General features: G+C 42.4%; 1 protein-coding gene across 3 annotated transcripts in view; it reads right to left on the minus strand.

Annotated features, from left to right (window-relative positions):
- The window catches only part of nlgn3a (neuroligin 3a), a 165902-nt gene extending 142125 nt beyond the window's left edge, over positions 1 to 23777 (minus strand). For all 3 annotated transcript variants that reach the window (XM_077022788.1, XM_077022787.1, XM_077022786.1), the window contains exon 1: positions 23413 to 23777. The gene's annotated coding sequence lies outside the window, so the exon portion shown is untranslated. The remainder of the gene's footprint in view (positions 1 to 23412) is intronic.
- Positions 23778 to 25025: the final 1248 nt, after the last annotated feature.

The following is a 25025-nucleotide window of genomic DNA, read 5'->3' on the forward strand; positions in this document are numbered from 1 at the left end:
CTGGTCACTGGCATGTGTGCTATATATATGGATGTTTCATTTGAAGTTCACATATATTGTGTTTCCACAAAACCAATGCCATAAAGCACCTATTAAATGCTCTGGCTTGTGAGTAGATGTGCCGATGCCGTGAATGTACAATGCAGATGTCACGAGCAGACACACCAATGCCGCCAGTGGTCTTGCTGACGCTGTCACCTACCTGATGCCCAACATCCACACTGGAGGGACTCAGCCTAGAAATAGAGCTATAAATACGGACTTCTACTAGCTGGGCCACCCAATGGATGGGTTCCCTTTTAAGTCTTGGTCCTCCCAAGGTTTTTTTCTAATCCCCACCTCGGGAGTTTTTCCTTGTCCCCTGACTTGCTAGGGATTCAGATGCATTTATAAAGCTGCTTTGTGATAATATATGTTGTAAAAAGGGATATATAAAATAAATAAAATTGACTTTATGTGCCCATGATTTGCTCATACACATTTAGCTTTTGCATATTTGTCTTCTTTGTACAGCCAGCCATACTGTTCAGCAATCTGCATTATTTAAATCTGGTTTGTTTCAGCATGAGGTTCAGCCATAGATAGCCCCGACATGACCAGGCCATGCTGGTTATCACACGTAGGGTTCTTCAGGCCTTACATGGTTCATTGTAATATGACTTCCTTGCTTCCTCTGATGAGCGTTTGTGGCTCCTGACTTTTAATTTTTTAACAATGGCAATGACCTGTAACTACAACTGGACTTGGGAGTACGACAAGCGGGGAGGAGAAGAGGGTGGAGAGGAGAAGAGGGTGGGGAGGAGAAGAGGGTGGAGAGGAGAAGAGGGTGGAGAGGAGAAGAGGGTGGGGAGGAGAAGAGGGTGGAGAGGAGAAGAGGGTGGAGAGGAGAAGAGGGTGGGGAGGAGAAGAGGGTGGAGAGGAGAAGAGGGTGGGGAGGAGAAGAGGGTGGGGAGGAGAAGAGGGCGGGGAGGAGAAGAGGGTGGAGAGGAGAAGAGGGTGGAGAGGAGAAGAGGGCGGGGAGGAGAAGAGGGTGGAGAGGAGAAGAGGGTGGGGAGGAGAAGAGGGTGGGGAGGAGAAGAGGGTGGGGAGGAGAAGAGGGTGGAGAGGAGAAGAGGGTGGAGAGGAGAAGAGGGTGGAGAGGAGAAGAGGGTGGGGAGGAGAAGAGGGTGGAGAGGAGAAGAGGGTGGGGAGGAGAAGAGGGTGGAGAGGAGAAGAGGGTGGAGAGGAGAAGAGGGCGGGGAGGAGAAGAGGGTGGAGAGGAGAAGAGGGTGGGGAGGAGAAGAGGGCGGGGAGGAGAAGAGGGTGGAGAGGAGAAGAGGGTGGAGAGGAGAAGAGGGTGGGGAGGAGAAGAGGGTGGGGAGGAGAAGAGGGTGGGGAGGAGAAGAGGGTGGAGAGGAGAAGAGGGCGGGGAGGAGAAGAGGGTGGAGAGGAGAAGAGGGTGGGGAGGAGAAGAGGGCGGGGAGGAGAAGAGGGTGGAGAGGAGAAGAGGGTGGGGAGGAGAAGAGGGTGGAGAGGAGAAGAGGGTGGGGAGGAGCTCATGCAGTCTGGAGCCAGTCAGCTAATAATTGTCTCCCTTGTGTCTCTTCTGAGTGAACATGTGTGTGAGTGTGTGTTGCATTCCCACAAGGATCAGTACCAGAAACCCTTTTCTAAAATAAAACTATTATTCATATTCAGTACATGCACATGTGCGCACACACACACACACACACACACACACACACACACACACACACACACACACACACACACACACACACGCTTGTGCATATATATATACATATAAAAATGCCTATAAGACAATCAGTGACAAATATTTAAATATCCCCAAATGGTATTTCTTCTTCATCTTAGAATCCCCACCCTCCTTCAATTACACCCTATTCTCTTTAACAATTCTTATACCATATTAACAAAATGTATGTTCCACAGAGACCCATTTCAACTCCCTCAAATTAAGGCTGAATACCATGAATGGGATTAGACCCTTGATGACTGAACCATATATATGCTGATGGAGAGGCTCTCTAAAGCAGCCTATTTGCAGTGGTGTATGGCACATTTTCTAGCTACCAGCTTCTCCTAAGCTCCTTAAAAGCCTGCCTGGCCTTAGGGATCAATGATAGCCTCAGGGAACAGTCTCTCTAGGCCTTATCTTCATTAATTTATCCCAAAAACTGCACAACACAATGACCATGGCACTTTCCACTCCATGCCACAGATAAAGAGCAGGTCTCTCCACCAGCATATGGTCTTACTAAGCATCATTCAGATAAGGATATTAACAATCAGTGTGGACAGTATTTGTAGAAGTGGCCATCACCAAAGGTCTGGTGTTGGCAAATTGCTTGACACAAAGCGCTAAATTTACCCTGAAGTGTCATTCCATTTTTAAACTGCTCTTGGAAAATACGAGAACTTACAACACAATTCAAAACATTTCAATAGTTTTAATAGGATTTTAAATGGAAATAGTAATTCAATTCAGATTGCATACCTTCATGAAAACAATTAACTGGCCATGTCTGTTGTAAAACAAAGATGGACAATATATGTAAATTGCAGTTTGTGAAAAATACAGTCTGCCTCTGTCTCTCTCTCTCTATCTCTCTCTCTCTCTCTCTCTCTCTCTCTCTCTCTCTCTCTCTCTCTCTCTCTCTCTCTCTTTGGGCAGCGAAATAATTCATTTTCTCTAGTCATTTCCATATAAAACAATCAAAAATAGCCTATTGATACCTGTATGTATCACAGACGTTCCTTTATTTAAATTCCAGTCAACTGCCAAGGTCTGACTTTTATATGTGGAATAATAATGTAACTATATCTGGGCAATATTCTCTGTCAGTGCAAAACTGCATGCTGTGCTGCACTAAAACAGTATGATGCCATATAATAAGCTATTTATATTCTCCAATATTCTGACATTTGAAATATGACAAACATTGGAAAAGTTTTCTGTGGTTATTTTACTCATGATATCCAGATTGGAAATGTAAAGAAATTGCATCTTTTACTCACTCTTTCTTTTCCAAATCTTGCTATGATTACAGTTCATAGATGCTTATGAATTACCTTCACCTCCTGGCAACCTTACCCACAGTGGTAAACTACAAATCTTGGTGGTCCTCACTTTGAAAAACATATTCATTTGACATTTGAAGAGCAACGCCCTGTGGTGACCTCAAGGACTTTCACAGAAGATGAGAGGAGATGCTCACCAGGCTCATTTTTCACTTTAGATCCAATAGATATGACGGGCTCATAGGTGTAACCTCTTAGGAGCTCATAGGTGTAACCTCTTAGGAGCTCATAGGTGTAACCTCTTAGGTGCTCATAGGTGTAACCTCTTAGGAGCTCATAGGTGTAACCTCTTAGGAGCTCATAGGTGTAACCTCTTAGGTGCTCATAGGTGTAACCTCTTAGGAGCTCATAGGTGTAACCTCTTAGGAGCTCATAGGTGTAACCTCTTAGGTGCTCATAGGTGTAACCTCTTAGGAGCTCATAGGTGTAACCTCTTAGGAGCTCATAGGTGTAACCTCTTAGGTGCTCACAGTAGCGAACCGTGACCATTCATCCTGGGCCCGCTCCCATAACCCCAGCCCCCCCCAAAAAAAATTGTTTCCTCTCCTAATTCATTGCAATAAAGAAAAAAACTGAGACGACAGTACAGCTTTAGAAACGCAATAAACAATAATATCTGTACTAACTTCTTTAGCAAAATAAGGTTCCAAACAAAATCAGGTTCACAGCTCCGTGTTCCTCGGGAGCGGAATATGTAAACAACACGCATGAGGGCATCAAAGGAATGAATCGAAACTAGCTAGCATCGCCACAGCGGGCGGAAATTATCATACAGTTAAGCCCGCCCACTAAGACGGAAGATATGATTGGTCAATTTTGCTGTCATTTGAAACTGGTATTGCGCTGAATTATAATTGCCAGGCCATCTGTAAACAAACAGCGGGCATCACAGTCCTGATAGGGGGAGACACAGGCTCACAGGCTTCCACTTAACTTAACCCCTCACCTTCCAACACAGATTGAATAGACACGGGTGAATAATTTGTTTGTTTATATTTCTGTAATTGTTTTTACTGTAAGTAAATAAAATAAAATTGGATAAATTATATTATATATATTTATATTTAAAGAATATTTTTAGGCCCTCTGAGAGGGCGTAGAGGGCCCTGACGGTTCCCCACTGGGTGCTCATAGGTGTTACCTCTTAGGTGCTCATAGGCAGTGTTGCGAATAACACCGTTAAAAATAACGGCATTAAGTAACGGCATCATTTTGTCAGTAACGGGATAATATAATTAATTACTTTTCCTGTCATTACAATGCCGTTGACGTTACTGGTCATTAAAAGCGGTGCGTTACTATATATTGATATACTAACAGTAAAACAAGCGGACCGCTGCCCAGGCTAGTGAGGAGTAACAGATCTCGATAGGTCACAGTTCTCTGTGTAACACCTGTTTAACTTAACAAGTCAGTAAGCGATTGGCTAACATTTATGGCATTTTGGTAGACGCCCTTATCCAGAGCGACTTACATTTTTATCTCATTTTTATACAAGTGAGCAATTGAGGGTTAAGGGCCTTGCTCAGGGGCACCTCAGTCATGGCCTCAGGTCTGGTAATCGAACCCACAACCCTCTGGTCACAAGACCAGTTCCCTAACCGGCAGGCCATGACTGCCCTGCTAAGGCAGCGTTATGGTAGCCAATCAGAGCCAGTGTTTTTACACGTGTGCCGAAGCACACGACACAAACGGAGAAGAGGCAGAAATGGCAAGTCAGGAACAAGCCGAAGAAATATTTGCATTTTCAAGGTGGCGATATAAACATTATTTAAGAAATTACTTGAAGTTCCTGAATGTCTACCAGACTGGGTATTTGATTTATTAATTTAAGAATAGAGGTTTTATTGTTAAGTTTACTTCTGTTGTGAACAAACCAGTTGTCTCAGGTTGAGAGAATTTAATTTTATTTAGATGATGTAAATAGATGTAAATGCACTTTATATAGTGTAACTGTTTACTTTTCCTTTTTTTTGTTTTTTTTCACAAAGATTGGGATTTTAAAGGATTTTATCCTGCACTGGTCTGTTGATGTGCAATAAATATCAACAGTTAAACACCTTTTTGATCTACTCATTTCAACTGACTGTGAAAATGTCATAACTTTTTTTTTTACTGTAATGCAAATAGTTACTTTCCCTGGTAACGAGTTACTTTTATTATAGAGTAATTCAGTTACTAACTCAGTTACTTTTTTGAACAAGTATTAATTAACTATAACTAATTACTTTTTAAAGTAACGTTCCCAACACTGTATATGACTGAGTGATTTCTATGTGAGTAAATGATGTACATATGTTCCTTTTCACATCCATGTCCACATATCCTAAGCCCTCTCCCAACAATCGTTCAGCTATGTTTCTGACCAAATGTGTACTGCACAAATGAAATCTGAAAGAGATTCATTTGTATTACATGATGAAACAAGCTGATTCTGATGGATTTGTTTTACATTTCCTGGCACATTGTGAATGGAGCACAAAACAATGGGTGCACGTGAAGGCAGCCTTGCCCTTTCTGGACTTTACATAAGTATGAGAGATCTTTCGAGACAAGGTCAGGAAAATGCTGTCACCAAGCATTTCGATTCCATTTCGGTCACATTCTCGTGGCATGTGTCACAGGAATGAAGTGAATATGCTGAGCTTCCCTTATCCACATAATCTGTAAAGAAGGAAGAGCCACTCATCTGACATTTTGTAAAAGACATATGAACGATATGTGCTGGTTAGAGCCTAGTCATTTGTTCCTAACACTATTAGCAAGCGTATTATTTGCTCCCCTTTGAGTTTTGCATTTGTTAAATGACAAAAAATGTATGTATGTAATATTTCTTAATGTTCTTAAGTAATAGACAATCATGTGGATCGTATGTAATTATGTAAAAATGTGGATTGTAAATTGTGAATTGTAAATCTCTGTATTATTGTGCAATTTAACACTGTCAATATCATAGCTCACAAGATTTATGATGTGTGTGTCATTGAACAAACTTATTTACTTGAGGTCTGACAGAATGTAGCCATTTTGAAGTTTTATCTGTGTGCATTGTGACATGGAAGTTCATAGAAACACCTAGTGTACGCTACATTTCAGCACTGTCAAAGGGAAGCAAAGATGACTGTCAAGCAGCTGGAAGTCTAATCCTTCAGAATACTCCAGAGACCTACTAATGTTGAAGTTTGGTAAACCCATGCCGTCTCTTTGCCCTTTCTCTAGAGTGTTGTGCTTCCAGTTATGTTGATGGTGTGGAATTGTCCTCCCTACCTTTGACAACATTACATAAGCAACATGCAGCCAAAAAATGCTGATTCAGAATGATGATAACTAGAGGTGTATTCAACTAAGGATTTTCATAGTCGAATCTGATTCGTCAGATGTTCCCTTTAGTCGACTAATAATCGAATCTGGGTTGTTTTTTTTATCTAGAGCACCTTAAACGGGGTCCCGTTCTCATTCAGGACTTTTTTCCACTTTAAAGTAAAAACCTAAAACACTCAGATAAATGAATAAACATGGTAGGTTGGCTTTATTCAGCTTTTATTTATTTACTTATTTGTTTTTTAATGAAACGTTAGAGAACATTAACACAAAATTCACCATCAGTGCGCATATCGAACCCCCCCCCCCCCCCTCAACAAATTACATTCGCCAAATTACCCCCCCCCCCCCCCCCCCCCCCCCCGTGGGCACCCCTGCTGTAGCGGGTTCACCAATGTCTTGGTGACATTATTTTGCTAATTCTTTCCTTCCCTCATTCTGACACCCAGGTTTCTAGGCGTATCTCGGCATGCTTGGCAGATATTGCTTCATGGATGACTGCTCACCACTTGAAGCTCAACCCTAGCAAAACTGAGCTTCTGTACATTCCAGGAACCCCAAACCCACACAATGACCTCAAAGTTTCCTTTGAGAACATCTTGTTAACACCATCAGAAACTGCTCAAACCTGGGTGTCATGTTGGACAATGAGTTGTCCTTCTCAACACATGTCTCAAAGCTGCCCAGATCCTGCAGATTTCTCCTCTGCAACATATGGAGAATACGACCCTTCCTTTCACAGGAAGCTACTCAAGTGTTTGTGCAGTCTCTAGTAATCTCTAAGCTGGACTACTGCAATTCCCTACTTGCAGGTCTTCCTCTACGGGTCATCAGACCTCTACAACTAATTCAGAATGCTGCAGCACGACTGGTCTTCAATCTACCCAAGTTCACACATGTGACTCCTCTGCTACACTCTCTTCACTGGCTTCTAGTAGTGGCACGCATCAGATATAAAACCTTGATGCTTGCTTACAAAGCCAAAAATGGACTGGCCCCTCCCTACATGATGTCCATGGTAAAAAGCCGTTCTGTACAGCGAACTCTCAGAACCTCAAGCTTGGCTTGACTGGAAACTCCATGTTTAAAGTGCAATTTTTTATCTATAAATCGCGATTGCGATTTAAAATGCGATTTTTTCCACTGTTTTCAGGAAACTCTGTTTCGGCATTTTTTATACAGCTCAGATACAGGGTTGCCAACTTTTCAAGATCGCTTGGAGTGAGACTTGAACCTGGAGTGGGTGGCGAACGTAATTTGTCGAGCGGGGGGGGTGTAATTATTATTATATCGCGATCGATCGATCGCCTGTGGTTGGCACCAGAGCGAACTAGTAACTTTTCAGTCTAAGACGCTCAATGCGTGAGAGTTGGCAAATGGCAACCCTGCAGGTATAGCAACTTGGCTAAAATATGTGCGTGAGGGCATTTGGTAGCGCATATCCAGTGTGTTTAACAAAGCCATGAAGCCGGGCTTGTTCACTATATTAACATCATGTCTTTCACTATGAACTCCATTACTGCCCGAGTTATTTCTGCGTGCCGCTTCCAATTACATCCATAAGGAGTTACACTTTCAAACGGTTCGGTCAGTGAACCATGTCTGCTGGACCGTGGTCAAGCTATCCGCGCTTTTGCGATTCATCCGTGCTTTAAATCTTATTGCGCCTATATGCTTGATTTTACAGTATTTCGCTGCTCACCGCATACTAAGGCTGTATAAGCGCAGAGAAACACTTTGGTGTATTTGAAGACGCAGCACTGGTCGTTGGCATTTTAGCCTTACAAATATCATACGAGGCTTTGTGGTGTTTTTTTTTATGCTGAAGGTTTGTAGTGTTTCCTCGCGTCGTAGCAACAGTAGCAAGACACGTTTTGCAGGGTACCTGACGTTGAGCAGCATCTTTTTTTAAAGCCAAAGTAATTTCACACAACTTATGTGCTGCCACTCTTTGGTATTAGACTTTCAGTTGTGTCAGCTTCTGTCGAGCCTGAAGCCATTGTGCAACAAGTTAAAGTGCGCTGTGTTAACTTCACTTCTCCACCTCCCTGCCTCCTGCTCGGGTTTGCTCCATTCGTCCTCGGCTCGGCTCGCTCCCAAGTCACGTGACCAGTTTAAATCGCAGCCTGTGCGATTAGAGAATCACGTTTTAAAATATCGCGAGATTATCGCAAATGCAATTAATCGTTCAGCCCTAGTTTGAAGTCTCATGGAAGACAAAGCTCCGTCCTGGCTCCAAGATGGTGGAACGATCTTCCATTAGCTGCTAGGACTGCAGAGTCTATTGCTATCTTCAAGCATAGACTGAAGACTCACCTGTTTGTTGAGTTCTTACCAGAACACTAACTCAGCTGATACCACTTAAATTGTATGTCTGTCTATGGTTATTTGTGCTTCTTGGCAAATGTGTAACTTGCAAACAGAGGTGGGTAGGAACGCGTTACATTTACTCCGTTACATTTACTCAAGTAGATTTTTGGACAAAAATGTACTTGTAAGAGTAGTTTTAATATGAACGACTTCTACTTTTACTTGAGTAAATATGTGCTGAGAAAAACGCGACTTTTACTCCGTTACAATCAGATTTGCGCCACGCTCTACCGTTACTTTCGTTTTGTAAATAATTCGTATTTTCAGTGAGAAGACTGACCAACGTCTCGTCACCCGAGTATGAGTGACCAATCAAATGAAGCCGGTCAGTCACGTGATCACATACGGAAACTTTCTCCACCGGTAGCAAGAAAGTGACAGAAAAACCTACCAAGCATCCCTGACCTCATACAGACAATGTTTACATTACAAACGTGTAAAAAGAACAGTTATATAATGCGCTGTCAGTTGTGTCTGCCAAATGTATGGACATTTCAGCCTACAAGAACCCCACATCAAATATGAGGAAACACGATGCGATGTTTGCCGTATGTATAATTATGTGTAATGCTATATCTCTGAGGCATAACATTTGCATGATGTAATTATTAAATGTAATGCACCAGAGACCATGGTACACACTAGCAATATATGATGATTAAGTTTGCTACAAATTCATTCAGTTGGCGTCAAGTTGTAGCTACACGTATTGGCTGACAGTCTCATCAGTTAGTGCCTTTGTGGAACACATTAAAGTTACACAGGCCTAATAATTAGGAACAAACAAAAATACATATTATTTATAATAAAAAATTTTTATATATTATATTTATAATAAATTATTTTTGTTATCATTAAAAGTCATTGTTTCCAGTAATTCAATTTCCCATGATGTAATTTATTGACACGAGACAGTACTCATGTGTAACGGATTTAAATTAGTTTATTTATTTTTCACACAAAATCTTCGTATTTCATGTGTTGGAAATTATCTTGGGTTGTGTTGGGCAGAAAATGTGTTTAATACATATATTTTTTTATTTTTATAATTATTATTTCAGTGTATTTTATTTCTCTCCGTTTCCCTTTGTGGGCGGAGCTACTGCTGTATCGGCCGCATCCGCCACCCTCTCCTCAGTTGGCTGTGAGTACTGCAGGAGAGAGGAGGTTGTGTAGGCAGGCACGAGGCTGGATGTTATTTCTCACAGATTGTTGTCTTTTACATACAGACAATAAAAGATCCCCAGTTGGTACCGGCATTGGAGGTCACGAGTTTTCCCTTCTCACAACACAACGCAGAGTAGTCGTGGCCGGGTTCCCTTTGCATGTTCGCTGCATGTGAAGGTTTGGACCCGCTACATTGGTGCCGTGACCCGGATTCTTCAGAAGGATCAACACCAGTTTGACCACCGGGAGACGCTGCAGTATTTGCTCATCATAGTGACTGGTTTGAAAACTCTTTTTCCAGAGAAAAAAATTATTTCCTGATAGGCAATTGTAATCCTTTGGATATGAAAATGTCTTATGTGTTGGAAATGGAGAGTGTTATGCAACATGACGATGTAGAACTTGGTCTTGGTAGGACGGGAGTTCAGGGGGAGATAGTTCAAACACCAGATGCTAGAGGGGTATTTGATTCTCCAGCATTATGTTCCACTCGTATGCCTGCTAGCCATCAACCTCGTAACACAGATATGGGTTCTCCAGATTTGAGTAACCTTATCACTCAGTTAGCTCATCAGATAGGCCAGTCTATAACTGCTCAGTTGCAGAAAGGATGTGAAATCAAAGAGTCAGGGGTAGTTGAGGCTCAGAGTACCCAAGTGGAGCAGTCCCCAGCTGATTCACGTACACTCAATTTGACAGGTGTAAAACTGGTCATCCAGGCAGATGTAAAAGAACCTCCTAGTTTCCATGGAGATGGGTCTGATAAAGTGTCAATTCATGAGTGGGAGGAGCAAATGAACTCATACTTGAGGAAAAGGGGTATACCACTAGAGGAAAAAGCTCAGGAGATTTTGTCTAGGTTGTCGGGGAAAGCTAGAGACGTGATTAAAATCACTCTCCGCAACAATTCCTTCCTGAAGCCCAGTGAAGATCCTAACGTGATTATTGACATATTGAAGCAACACTTTAGTGAGTTGGCTTACTCATCTATGCCCCTTGCTGACTTTTATAACACGTTACCCATTGTTGGAGAATGCGCCATGGATTACTGGATCCGCCTGCACAAAGCTGTCGATGTTGCTGAGGAGTGCTTGAAAAGGCAGGGACGGAAACTTGAGAGTCCTGGTAAGGAAGTGATTATGATGTTTATAAAGCATTGTCCTGACCCCGCGCTGTCAGCAGTTTTGAAATTTAAAACGGCTGATAAATGGACAGCGAGTGAAATTCAGGAGCGGCTTGATGTTAGCCAGACTGAGTGCAGGGCACAACAGCAGCAAGCGAGGCAAGGACGTAGCATTACGGGGAAATGTGTAACTGTGCACTCACAGACATCAGTATCAGCCAAGCCTGAACTGCCATGTAACCTGGAGAGTACCTCAGAACAGATTGGAGTGATATCTGGAGCTACTGCGTCAACTGAGAATAGTACTGTCCAAACTCTCATTGGTCTTCTCGATTGTGTGATGAAACAGAACAATCAAACGACAGCTAATGTATCTAATTCCTTCAACCAGCAACAGCCATTTCGAAAACCATGTAGAGTCTGTGGAGCTACGGGGCACTCCACCACCATGCACTGCAGACGAGAGGGATTGTGTCTGGCATGTTTTCAGTCAGGGCATTGGAAAAAGGATTGTAGAAACCGCAAATCGGGGGCTGCTGATCCTAGCGCACAGGTCTCCCAGGGATGCCAGTCTTTAAACGCCTGAGCCTACATTTGGAGAGGGAACGTGTAGGCAGTGATTGTGAATCCCTCAAGAGAGTTGAAAGCGATCTTTTAGAGCAACAGTATGAACATGCATGCGCTTCGGTTCCTGGAGACGTCAAAGTGGTTGTACAAAATTCGCAAAGAGTCGAACCAGTTAGTGAACTTTTCTATACTTCGGTTACGGTGAATGGAGCGTTCCAGGTGAAGGGCATGATTGATTCTGGTTCAATGGCATGTACGCTGAGCGAAGAGGTAGAACAAAAGCTGCGTAGTGAACATGTCATCTCCAAAGAGCAACAGATGAACGAACAAATTGTCTTGGTTGGCTGCGGAGGTCATCAAACACGCCCCAAATGTGTTTACGAAGTGGAACTTCGAGTTTATGGGATAAGCTGTATTGTTCCCGTCCTTGTCGTTCCTGGGCAAACGGATGACCTCATTCTTGGCTCCAACGTGCTAAAGTTTATCATGCAGAATTTAAAGAGCAGTGAGGATTATTGGAGGTTGATTTCTCAGAATAATGATCAGCCATGTGGCGATGTTGCTCATTTCCTCAACATGATAACTGGTTTGTCTAGGTGGAGAGAGAAAGATCCACCTCCCAAGATTGGAACAGTTAAGCTGACCCAAGCCATCACACTTCTTGCTCAGCAGGAGCACCTTGTGTTTGGTAAGCTGCCAAGTAACGTTCCTGTTTCACCTGGAAGTACGGTGGTTGTTGAACCTACTTCTTCAAAAACAATGCCACGAAACATCATGGTAGGCCGGGTCATTACCTCTATGTGGAGCGACCGGTGGGTTCCAATGAAAGTAGTGAATCTTTCAGACAAGCCAGTAACATTGAAGAGGAACTGTAAGCTGGCCGATGTTTCACCGTGTTTAGCCGCCGAAGATCTCTCTTTGTTCCAGAACACCAATTCAGTCAAAAATGCTTCATCAGAGTTTGGTACTGTTACTAGCTCTGGGGATCTAAAGAGGAGACTTGAAGAGGTTGGCTTGAAGGATATTGACACTGAGTCATGCCAAGTCAGTTGTTCTACCAAGCAGGAGCTTTCACAGCTTCTTGTTAAGTACCATGATGTTTTTTCTAAACACTCCTTGGATTGTGGTGAGGCCAAAGGGTTTACCCACCGCATTCGTTTAGTGGATGAGAGGCCGTTCCGTCTACCGTACAGAAGAGTTCCTCCTGCACATTACCAGAAATTGCGTCAGGTCTTAACGGAAATGGAGGAACAGGGCATAATACGGAAGTCTGTAAGCGAATATGCTTCCCCGCTGGTAATGGTTTGGAAGCGAGATGGTTCACTAAGGATATGCACCGACTTTAGATGGCTCAATGCACGCACCCTGAAGGATGCACATCCCTTACCCCACCAGTCAGATTGTTTGGCCGCTTTGGGTGGTAACACCTATTTTAGCACAATGGACTTGACCTCTGGCTTCTACAACATTCCGATGTGCGAGGAGGACAAAAAGTACACAGCCTTTACTACACCACTGGGCCTACACGAATATAATCGCATGCCACAGGGTTTGTGTAATAGTCCAGCCTCGTTCATGCGGATGATGTTGAGCATATTCGGTGACTTGAACTTCAGCAGCCTGTTGTGCTACCTGGACGATCTGCTAGTCTTTGCATCCACAGAGAACGAGGCATTGGAAAGGCTTGAAGTAGTCTTTCAAAGACTTCGCAAGCACAATCTGAAGCTGAGTCAGAAAAAGTGCCATTTCTTGCGCACTTCAGTCAGGTTCTTGGGGCACATCATAAGTGGTGGTGGAGTGGCTGTGGACCCTGAGAAGGTTAGTGCTATATCTGAGATGACTGTAGCTAACCTTATGGAGGATGATGGTATTACCCCATCTGTCAAAAGAATAAAATCCTTTTTAGGGATGATATTTTATTATCAACACTTCCTCCCGAACTGCTCAGCTATAGCAAAGCCTCTTTTCGCCTTGACTGCTGGACAAAAGCGGAGAAACATGAAACAACGGTTGGCCAAAGCTGGTACATACAGAAGGCTCAAACCCATGGATTGGACATCCGAGTGTGTTCAGGCTTTTGAATCTCTCAAAGAGAAGTTGTTGCACTGCGCTGTCTTGGTACATCCTGATTTCTCCAGACCTCTCATTCTCTCCATTGACGCCTCCCTAGATGGGTTAGGAGCTGTGCTCTCACAAATACCACTTGGTGAGACCAAAGCAAGGCCTATTGCCTTCGCCAGCAAAACTCTCAGCACTTCACAGAAAAGATACCCAGCTCATCGCTTGGAGTTTTTAGCACTGAAATGGAGTGTCTGTGAAAAATTTAGCCACTGGCTTAAGGGACATGTGTTTTCTGTATGGACGGACAACAACCCGTTAACGTACATAATGACGAAGCCTAAACTTGATGCGTGCGAACAACGTTGGGTTGCCAAGTTGGCTCCGTACACGTTTGACATTAAGCATATCCCAGGCAAACAAAACGTTGTGGCTGACACGCTCAGTCGAGACCCTTTCGCCAAGACGGTAGTTTCACAGACTCCTCAGTGAACAGTATAGCAACCTCCTGTGTGAAGCCGAAGGTGTCAGTGAGGATGGAATCCAAGACACATTCCGACTGAAAGTGCAGTGCTGCAAAACAAAAGCAATGGCTGTGTTGTGTCCTGGCTCTCTTAGTTCAGAGAATGTGCATGCCCTTTATGAGTCCCATAGCAGTTGTGACATAGCAGCGGAGACCCGTGCAGCACAGTGTGTTCAGTCGGTTCAGCAGTTTTCCATGCCAGGCCAAGACGCACTCCCTACACTCTCCTTGCAAGAACTCCAGCAACACCAAGAACAAGACCCTGTCATATCCTCAGTTCTTCCATTTGTCATGCGCAAGAGACGCCCCTCCAGACGAGAAAAAGCTAAGCTCTCTTCAACCTCTCTTGGGTTAGTTAAGCAGTGGGAGAAACTCCATGTGCAAGATGGCATACTGTATAGACTGTCTAAAGATCCTCTGAGCAAGCACAACCGATATCAGTACATCCTTCCACTGAGTTTAAGAGACAAGGCACTGAGTGGTATCCATGATTTAGCAGGGCATCAAGGACAAGCAAGGACGCTTCAGTTGGCTAGGCGAAGGTTTTATTGGCCTAGGATGGAGCAAGATATTCCGGGGTATGTAAAATGCTGTAAGAGGTGCATCTTTGCTAAGACACCAGAACCATCTGCTAGGGCTCCACTAGAGAGTATTCAAACATCAGCACCCATGGAACTTGTGTGCTTAGACTTTTGGTGTGCAGAGGATTACAAGCAGCGTGCAGTTGATGTATTAGTGGTCACAGATCACTTTACTAAACTGGCTCATGCCTTTCCATGCACAAATCAAACGGCTAGACAAGTAGCCAGAAAACTGTGGGACCACGTCTTTTGTGTGTATGGTTTTCCACAGCGGATACACAGTGATCAGGGAGCCAATTTTGAAAGTGACCTAATTGCTGAACTGCTTAAGTTGTCTGGTGTTGCAAAATCACACACCACAGCATACCATCCGATGGGAAATGGATGCACTGAAAGGTTTAATCGCACCTTGGGCAACATGCTGCGTTCCTTACCCTTGAAAGCTAAACACCAGTGGCCTCAGCAGATTCAAACACTGACATTCGCATACAATGCTACTGTCCATGAGACAAGTGGTTTTGCACCATTCCAGTTGATGTTTGGGAGAGTTCCGCGACTTCCTGTGGATGTGATGTTTCAACATGCCCTCAAGGACCCCATCGTTGTTGGATATGATGCCTATGTGGAGACCCTCATGTCCTATCTTCAGGAAGCCTCACAAATCGCACAGCAACATGCCACCAAGGAACAAAGGAAGCAGGCTCAAAATTACAACAGGAGAGTGAAAGGCCTTCACCTTAATGTGGGAGACCGTGTGTTAGTTGCTAATAAAGGAGAGCGGGGAAAGAGGAAGCTTGCGGACCGCTGGGAGGCAACCGTATACACCATTGTCGATCAGAATCCACAAACGCACACCTACAAGTTGCAGGGGGAGAGTGGAGCTACGAAAGTAGTACATCGCAATCTTTTGTTGGATGTAAGCTACCTGCCTGTTGGATTTGAATCAGAGGAAACTGATATGGCTTCAGATGGTGATTCCGAGAGCTTGAGAAATAGTGAATCCAGCTTTCAGAATTCAAACACGATTGATTCTTTAGAAGAACAGAGCTCTGAGGCCAGAACAAACCTGTGGGTTATGGAAGGTTCTACTCACTCCAAAAGTCAAGAGTCTTGTTGTGAGAGCAATCCTGCGTCAAGTCAGAACCGGTGTTTGTCAGAGCAGATCCCTAGTCAATGTAGCGAACTTCCTGATGACAGGAGTCTGACTTCAGGATATCCCCAATTGAGTAATGTTGACTCAGATAATAGGGGCAATACCTGTAGTGTTCCTGACACAGGCTTTAGAGGTCTGACAGACTCAAACTCAGAGGCTATTCCTGGCCAGATAGTGCCTAGTCAGAGTGCAAACCAAGACACCCAGGGTGGGGAAACCACACACCATCAGGTTACACGGACAGGTAGGGTAGTCAAAAAGGTCAGTCGCCTGATTGAGACTATGGCCCAGAAGCAGTTCAGTCTAAAGTCACTTAGAGGTTCAATGAGTCAGAAATCTCAGTCACTACTGACTGTTTTGAGCAGTAAATGATAGAAGTAATGGGTTACTCCGTTTTAAGTTGATGTTTTTTTTTTGTATTATTGAAAGATTCATAAACATATGGACATTTAATAGGCTGAAAAGTGGTGTGGTGTACGCGGCATCATATCAATTCTGAGAGGTTAACTAAGGCCTGATCACCCTTACTAGCTTCTTAACCTTTAAGAAATAGGTTGCATCCATTGCAGAAAAGGAATTAGATTTCAGGGATTCTTAAGTCTGGTCCAAGAGAAGAGTCTTCTCATAATTAGAAGATTTTGGTGAATTTTGTAGGGGGAGAATGTAACGGATTTAAATTAGTTTATTTATTTTTCACACAAAATCTTCGTATTTCATGTGTTGGAAATTATCTTGGGTTGTGTTGGGCAGAAAATGTGTTTAATACATATATTTTTTTATTTTTATAATTATTATTTCAGTGTATTTTATTTCTCTCCGTTTCCCTTTGTGGGCGGAGCTACTGCTGTATCGGCCGCATCCGCCACCCTCTCCTCAGTTGGCTGTGAGTACTGCAGGAGAGAGGAGGTTGTGTAGGCAGGCACGAGGCTGGATGTTATTTCTCACAGATTGTTGTCTTTTACATACAGACAATAAAAGATCCCCAGTTGGTACCGGCATTGGAGGTCACGAGTTTTCCCTTCTCACAACACAACGCAGAGTAGTCGTGGCCGGGTTCCCTTTGCATGTTCGCTGCATGTGAAGGTTTGGACCCGCTACACATGCATTTACTCACTACTTGAGTAGCTTTTAATCAAAGTACTTTTTACTTTTACTCAAGTAAATTTTTGCATGCATACTTTTACTTTTACTTGAGTAACATTTGGTTCAAGTAACAGTACTTTTACTTGAGTAAAATTGTTAAATACTCTACCCACCTCTGCTTGCAAAACACTAGGTAATGACATTGACTCCTGTAGTTTAGTAGTAGTCTGACTCAATGGTATCTTGAATTCTGGCCTATCTGTACTATTACCTAAGATGTATTCTGTGATCAGAAGTAAAGCACTTTGTAAGTCGCTCTGGATAAGAGCATCTGCTAAATGCCGAAAATGTAAATGTAAAATGTAAATGTGTTCAGCTCCGCTCATTTGGATTGTGCAACTGCAGGGTGTGATTTAATGTGTAGTAAGGAAGATGCCTATTGTTAATGCGCACACATCAATTAAAAATATTTATTAACAGAAATTAGGATGATTTTATTTGACAAAAGGCTATATTCTTAGCAGCATCCTTGGGCACCCCCATGCAGTTAGAATGGTACATTCGACTATGACGTTCATAGTCGACTAGGGGGTCTAGTCGACTATAGTTGAATCAGCAACTATTGCAGGTCACCCCTAATGATAACTCCATCCTGGCCCTGAATGAGAAAAAATGAGAAGGAATGTGTGTGTTTGAGGACATGAGGCAACAGTATGACTGCCCAAAGTGTTGTAGGTGGACAGGTAAGTTAATCATGCCCAGAATGGCACATTTCCTCCATTCTAAGCTGAAGTAGGTAGGTGCTGTGAGGCATCTGGGACATCATCATTTTTAAATGTCTCACCAGCAGATCTGGCTCTACTCACTGGAATTGAGAGCAAATTTCCAAATGGACTTTAGAAGATATACTGCTTACAGGGGAACGCCCTTTGACTTAATATCTGATCCAGGCATGAATTTCCATGAAGGAAAAATGGAGCTTGTGGAAGTTTTTTCAAAGCTCTCTCCTCAGCAACACCTCACTAAACAAAAGATTACATTCCACTTCTATACACTTTTCTGGGAGTTAGAGTTTCACTCATTGAAGAATGCTCTCCATACAGTATAGCAGGGGTACTCAACTGGCGGACCGCGGTCCGGATCCGGACCCGAACGCAGTCCTGTCCGGACCCAATCTCATTCCTGATTAACTGGATACGGACCAAAACAAAACCGGAGCATTTATTTCAGGGCTATTGACAAAACACTCCGTCACGAGTGTTACGTTTGCCACCCCCGCTCAACAACTTACGTTCGCCACCCCCTCAACAACTTAAAATAAGCCTGCCTAGTTGACGCTTCGCAAGCGGCGCGAGGGTCCGCGCGGCGAAAATGACGTAATCGCTGTGGCTCCGCGTGTGCCTCGCGCCGCGCTTCAGCGCAATGAACAAAGTCACGTTTTCAGGGTTCATACACCTTTACAAGGTGGAATTCAAGCACTTGTACGTCACTTTCAAGGTCCATTTCAATATTTCCCAGCATGTTAAACATAATTAAGTTAAATATTTATACATATACTCGAAATAATTCGCTTTTTATCACATTATTTAATGGTTGTTTATTTTAAAAACGCCCAATCTTCACGTCTTCACGTTCTCTCATGTTTCGTCCTGGAATTACAAGAGGCTTGTATTTGTTAACCTAATACAAGAGAACTATTCAGTCAGACAGATATTTGTTGTGAAACCAAGTAGTTACAATTTCAAGCATTTTAAAGTACTTTAACCTAAATTCCAGCTCTTTTCAAACCTGAAACACATAGCAACATAAAAATTGGTCAGGTAAATGTTCATTCCCCTGTTTTGAGGGGTGTTTCTACCACATATCGTTTCGGACAAAACACCTATCGTTTCGGAGAACACTGCAGTGACGCTCGCGAAAGTATAAAAAAATAAACGCCTCCACCGTTCGCGCAGGGTCGCGCGAGGTGGGTGGAGTCACGCGATACAGTCACTCGCGAAAGTACCAGGCTTTACGTTCGCCAAACCCAACCCCCAACGACCCCCGCCACCCCCGCAACGGACCTCAGGTCACAGGTATCTGCCAAAATTGGACCGCGGACAAATTTAGTTGAGTACGCCTGCAGTATAGGTTTCCAGTCTGTGTTAGATGATATAATCATCACTGCATTCACTGAGACAGAGGGGATCCAAACAGCAAGACTCTAGGATTTGCCATACATCTGTCACACCAACATCCTGTGTATGGCATGATTGCTCAGATACAATATCCACAGAATGTATGGCGGGCAGAAAGGGAGACAAACTCAAGCGATTTCTGATCACTTTTGGTAAATTTTCTCCAAACTCATCTGAAATTCCACAGAGGCTCTACAAGCAGACGATCTGATCTACTGATCTACACGTGTCCCCACTGAGACAATTATAATGATTACTCTGTGCCTTTTTGTTGATTGGTCATGTTGTGAAGGTGTTCCCTGGAAATATAAGATCTTTAGAGGTTGATGTTAAAGGTCACCTCTATACATGGTCCTCTGCACATCCAATCACACAGATACCTGTAAACAACTAGTGAGTCTACCTAGGAATGGTGAGTCTTAACCAAGTATTAAATATTTGTGAGCAGTAACATGAGGAAGCCAGAGCCAATCACGTCATCTTGTTAATGATGCATCAAACCCATTGCTGGTCAGGGCTTGTCAGGACCATCATTTGTTCCTAGCACTCATATGTAATTGTATGTGACTATGTAAACTAGGGAACTGTAAATTGTCTAGCACATTTGTTCATGACTGCTCATGAGGTCACTGTTAATATGTCAGCATAATGATTAACTTCTGTTACTATTGTTACAATGGAAGATGTTACTGAACTTTATCTGTTATTGTGACATTTAACACTGTAATTATGTAGCCTATCATAGCTATCCAGCGCTAGAAGGTTTATTTTGCTTGTATCAATATTTATATGGACAAGGCACATGGCCATATATTTTTATCTATGCACATTAATAGATGTCCTTGTTTTACATGTGTAAATTGAGAATGCTGTTTTGTAGAATACTGAAATCTATATTCTTAATCTTTGCATATTTCTTTCTTTCAGAATGCACATGCACTCTTACAGCCTTCCCTTCTGTCTATGGTCCCAGTTTACCTAAGTGCTTCCATTCAGTGCCATGTTGTTCCATAAGACCTGAACACACAGGTGGACATTCCAGGTTCAAAAAGTAAAAATCCTTCCCAGGATTTTACTCAAGCTTGCTGGATTTTCTAATTGGTGCCAGCCAGGTAAAATTAGTGGAATCAACACAATCCAGGAAGCCTGAGCAAAATCTTAGTGATGACTTTTACTTTCTGAACCTGGAATGCCCACCTCTATCAGAATATTATCATTTCACACTTTAGAGGCTTTATTGCTTTTAGATGAGAAGTATATTCCTACTTAATACAATTGCCACACATTTTTTGTTTTGTTTTGTTTTGTCTAACGCTCAGACTAATGTTGGCATGCAAGCACCTAGATCTGAGCCCTGCTGGTCATTTTAACTGAAAGTGAATTTCCAGTCTGGTAGAAGTTAATGTGAAGTTAGAAGTTTTATCCACTGGTTTGCATGCAGCTGCTCAACCTGTCGTACCTTTGGTTAGGGTTAGGGTTAGGGACCTTTGGTGAGATGCAGATAATATACGATGTCAACAAAAACCTGGGGAACAGAAAAGTGACACAAATGTGCAAAATGGGACCAACTTGTTTAGCCAGACTTTCTAATGTACTAATAATATCTCTTGGTATAGCTCTTATACTGATACACTCACTGTCTTTTTCTCTTGATTGTGAGTGGATTCCAGTGTAAGACTACATCTTCTGATTGAAATTACAGTTATTTTCAGACAACAACTGGAGACCAGAAAGTTTCTCACAGCAGATATTTCAGGCTGAACCAGAGGCAAACAACAGCGTGTTCCAAATGGCCTTCAAGCACAAGATGGCAGATGTCCAATGCATTTCTGTCAAAGAGGTCAATAAAGGTGACGGAAGGTCAGAGTCACGGGTTTTGATGGAATACTGAAGGACCACCATCTATGCGTGGAATGCAACCATGAAATTCAGTCAGTCTATTACTAAAATCGAATGGGTTTCACTAAGCAATGCAATACAAAGACCAATACAAAGAGCCTAAGTTATCCTCTTCAGCTACTCACAGATGAAAGGTCCATTGTAATAATCATTACAGCAATGATTTGTTCTGTTATTTGATATGTTCTGTTGCATTTAGAGTCAGTGGCAATAAACAATAGTCAGAATGGTTGTTTAGGCACACTAAAAGGCACAGAAAATGTTCCTGACTGGAAAGATGTGGAGATCTTAGCAATCTGACTGAAAATAGCAAAATATTAAAAAGGAATCTGGAAGCATTGAGTTTATAAAGCCTAGAACATCAGAAAAGTCACCACCAGGTGCCCCCAGACGTTGCACTGCCATTAGACCCTTGAATAATATATTCCCACATACTACATCATATTTGGATGACATGTGCATCTTTTGGAAAATGTTTCACATTACAAAGAAGATCTTTAGAGTATATCAATGAAGTATTTGGATGCCAAAAAAAGTTATCCTACAAGGTGTCAAACCTTCACAATGCCTCCTCTAAAATAAGAGGAATGCCCATATATATCAAAGAACTGAATAATGCCTCACTCTGAAACAAGAAGTTCTGTTCAACACAAATGGTGCCACCACTGTGAGACAGACCGCCTGTAACATGAAAAAGCAACAGGAATTGGGGCACATTCCTCCTGAGTGAAGAGAAAACGAATTTAAATCAGTGGGGGGACTTGAAGAAGGCTGTTCTGCGAGGGCAGAATACGAATAAAGACATATGGAAAGAGAAGAAATTCAAAAGCAGGTCCGCACATAATCCTTCATATATACTATGTCACACTATAAATACATTCCAGCAAAAAAGGTTGGATGAGTGGCATCTTTAAGGGGCTATTTGATTAACCTAAATTGATCTGCAGGGAAACTTCTTGAGGCTCGGCAGAGCTATTAAATTGCATGAATCCGCATGAAGCCCAGCATTTGACTAAAGGTGTATCATTCTGTTAGCAAATGCTTAAGTAAAAGCTCAGATAGGCAACGGCCTTAAAAATCCTTCAAATGCTCTGTATTTATAGCCAATTGGTTATTCACAAAATCACCATGACAACTCAGAAGCACATATTCTCACTCACTCATCTCTCCCCCTTTTCAATTCTACATTTTCTACTCAGTTTGCTTTAGTGACAACAGTCATAAGAAAGTGATATCCATTGGAATGAGGGGAACTTATAGGACCAATGAGTTGGCCTTCGATAAAAGTATACGTGACAAGTAGACTAATTCTTACTCTTTTAGGAGTAGGCTATTCCATTCATATCTGGGCTAACCTGTCTGACTTTGTGAACATTTATTCCAGAACTAGAATATCTGCTAGTCCTACACTGCTGTTGAACCACTCTCTGTCTGTGAATCAATTTTAGTTCTACAGTGTAGCTACAAGGTGCGCATCCATGTTGGCCTACATATCATCACAAAATAGGATGTCAATTATTGCTTTCTAATTCCGAATAAGAAACCGAATAAGTGATGGTTTACAACCGTAATACTTTCACAAAGCAGGAAACCCCGTGCAGACTCCCTTGAAATTCGCTTTTACATACTTGCGTTTACATCTGTGAACGACAAGGTTATTACTAAAATACAGTTTTTAGTCATGTAAATTCTTACTGTGAATGCTAATGTTACACAAAAACTCAGGAAATTGTGCAAAACATAAACGTTCAACCCTCGCATATCAACGAGCAATCTTAGCAAAATTATTACAGACGCGGTTTCAGTGTCAGTCGAAAGGGCATCTTTCCTTTCATTCGCTCCTTTCTGCTGTTAGATTAAGAGGACACGCTTTAACAACTCATTAAAATATCTCATTTTCGATCTACAATACACTGAAGCAACATGCCTTTCATGTAACAAGTGCTGCTGCCAGGTGTATCGGTACCGTTACCTAAACATCTGTCTGTAAAATATACTTCAGGCAACACATGGAGGCATTAGGAAGCATCACACCGCCTTGGCTTTTAACTTGGAGAAACCAAATTCTGTTATCCGTCATGTAATCACGTTTTCCACACACAAAGCTACTGTACCCGTAACTGCAGCCCGTAACCTCTATGTCCTAAGCGTGTATGTGGTACATTCAAACAGAACCGGTACAGTTGTTACTACATTTTGCTGTCACATATCAATAACTTCATCGTCAATTTCGCTTGTGCTTTAAATGTAATGCGTATAACTGTGCTTTAATGTTGCACAGATCGTCATGCGCATAAAAAATGACTCACCTGCTTTGGCGAACTATCAAATCCTCCATTCCTGATATGTTCTTTCCAAAAAAAGCCTGGGTATATTGCTCTACTAATTGTAATCCTACGCAGTTCAATAAGGTTTCCCTCTACAACTCTTCATGCAATTCGTATGATTTTTCCAAATAAAACATCCTTCATTTACCCTCCGATCATATTTTCATGTTTCTCCTTCGTATTTCTCTTCTGTTCGTTCCTTCTGCGCTTCATGCTCGTCTTGCCCGTTCGCGAGGTCTCCACACCATCTTCACGTGTGCGTGCTGCGCGAACACATTTGATTTTTTTTTCGGGAACGCCAACACAGACACGAGTTACTAGGTAACCAAAGGCACATCCATCTGACGTTCACGGATGATACGTGTATGGCAGGGCTAATCAACTATATTTTTCTGCGGGCCAAATTTGGCAGATAGCTCTGACCTGTGGTCCGGGGGGGGACCACAGGTCAGATGTTAAAAAATATAATATTAAATATTATATTAAATTAAATATATTTAAAAATATTTTTAGCAATTTATTCTGGGTCCGGATGGGATGGCATTTGGGTCCGTATCCAAATTGCGGACCACGGAAACAGAAATTTGCAGAGTTAATCAGGAATGAGATTTGGTCCGGACAGGACTGCGTTCGGGTCCGGATCCGGACCGCGGTCCGCCTGTTAGTGACATCTGGGTTTGAACCCCAAATTAAAATTTACAGACTTGGAAGTTTCTTTGGATTAAACATTATAGGCATATGAAGAAACTAAAATTAGGTCTCCCTTTTGCCCACCATCCATCTCTGGATTAAACTCCAGCTTTGACATAATTGTTTTGATTCTTTAGGATTGCTTTGCAGCATCTTTAATATTCCATGAAACTCAATTTAATAGAATGTTAAATTTCTGATTATTTTAAGTGTCTCCACAATGCAAAAGTCATCAACCATATGCACAAACATGCCTTTAAACCACAATTTCAAAATGTCTTGAGGCGTAATCATTTCTAATATACAAGAAAGAAAGGTGTAGTTTCATAAGTGTTTCTTTCCAATAATACTCCATGCAGGGCGCTATGCAAAATAGATACTTGACTAATGCATCACAACTGCAAAAGAGGCAAAACAAAAGATTGGTTGCTTTGTTTTGATTTACATATTTATTGTTTTGGATTCTGGTGGGAATTCACTAGAATACTAATTACTTAGTTGGCTCACATGCATTTTAAATCTCGACCATTCCTCAACCCATGTGCAGTCTGATTGGCTGGAGCGAGCCCTGTGACCGCCCCCTGTGAAGCTCACTCTAGTGGCCTGGTAGTCCTGCGCAGACAACGGAGACTAAAGCCATTTGAATCTGAGTGGCTGCTATGGTCTTTGGTTGATGCAAAATGTAATTTAATCGTTGAATGAGAATGCCCTCATGGGTCCTGTGTGTAAACAGCTTCACCCAGGGGAAAGCAAGTCTGACAGTTCCTCAGTGTGTAAGCACTGGCCGACTAAGTGGCGATTTACAACCTTTATATTTACCAAAAGAATGACTCAAGCCTAATTGTACCCTCTTTTAAGAAAATAGGTCCCCATTGCTTAGCCCATAGTTAGTTATTTGTGAACAA

This window comes from Brachyhypopomus gauderio, chromosome 11 (assembly GCF_052324685.1).
Source record: "Brachyhypopomus gauderio isolate BG-103 chromosome 11, BGAUD_0.2, whole genome shotgun sequence".
Classification (NCBI taxonomy): Eukaryota; Metazoa; Chordata; class Actinopteri; order Gymnotiformes; family Hypopomidae; genus Brachyhypopomus; species Brachyhypopomus gauderio.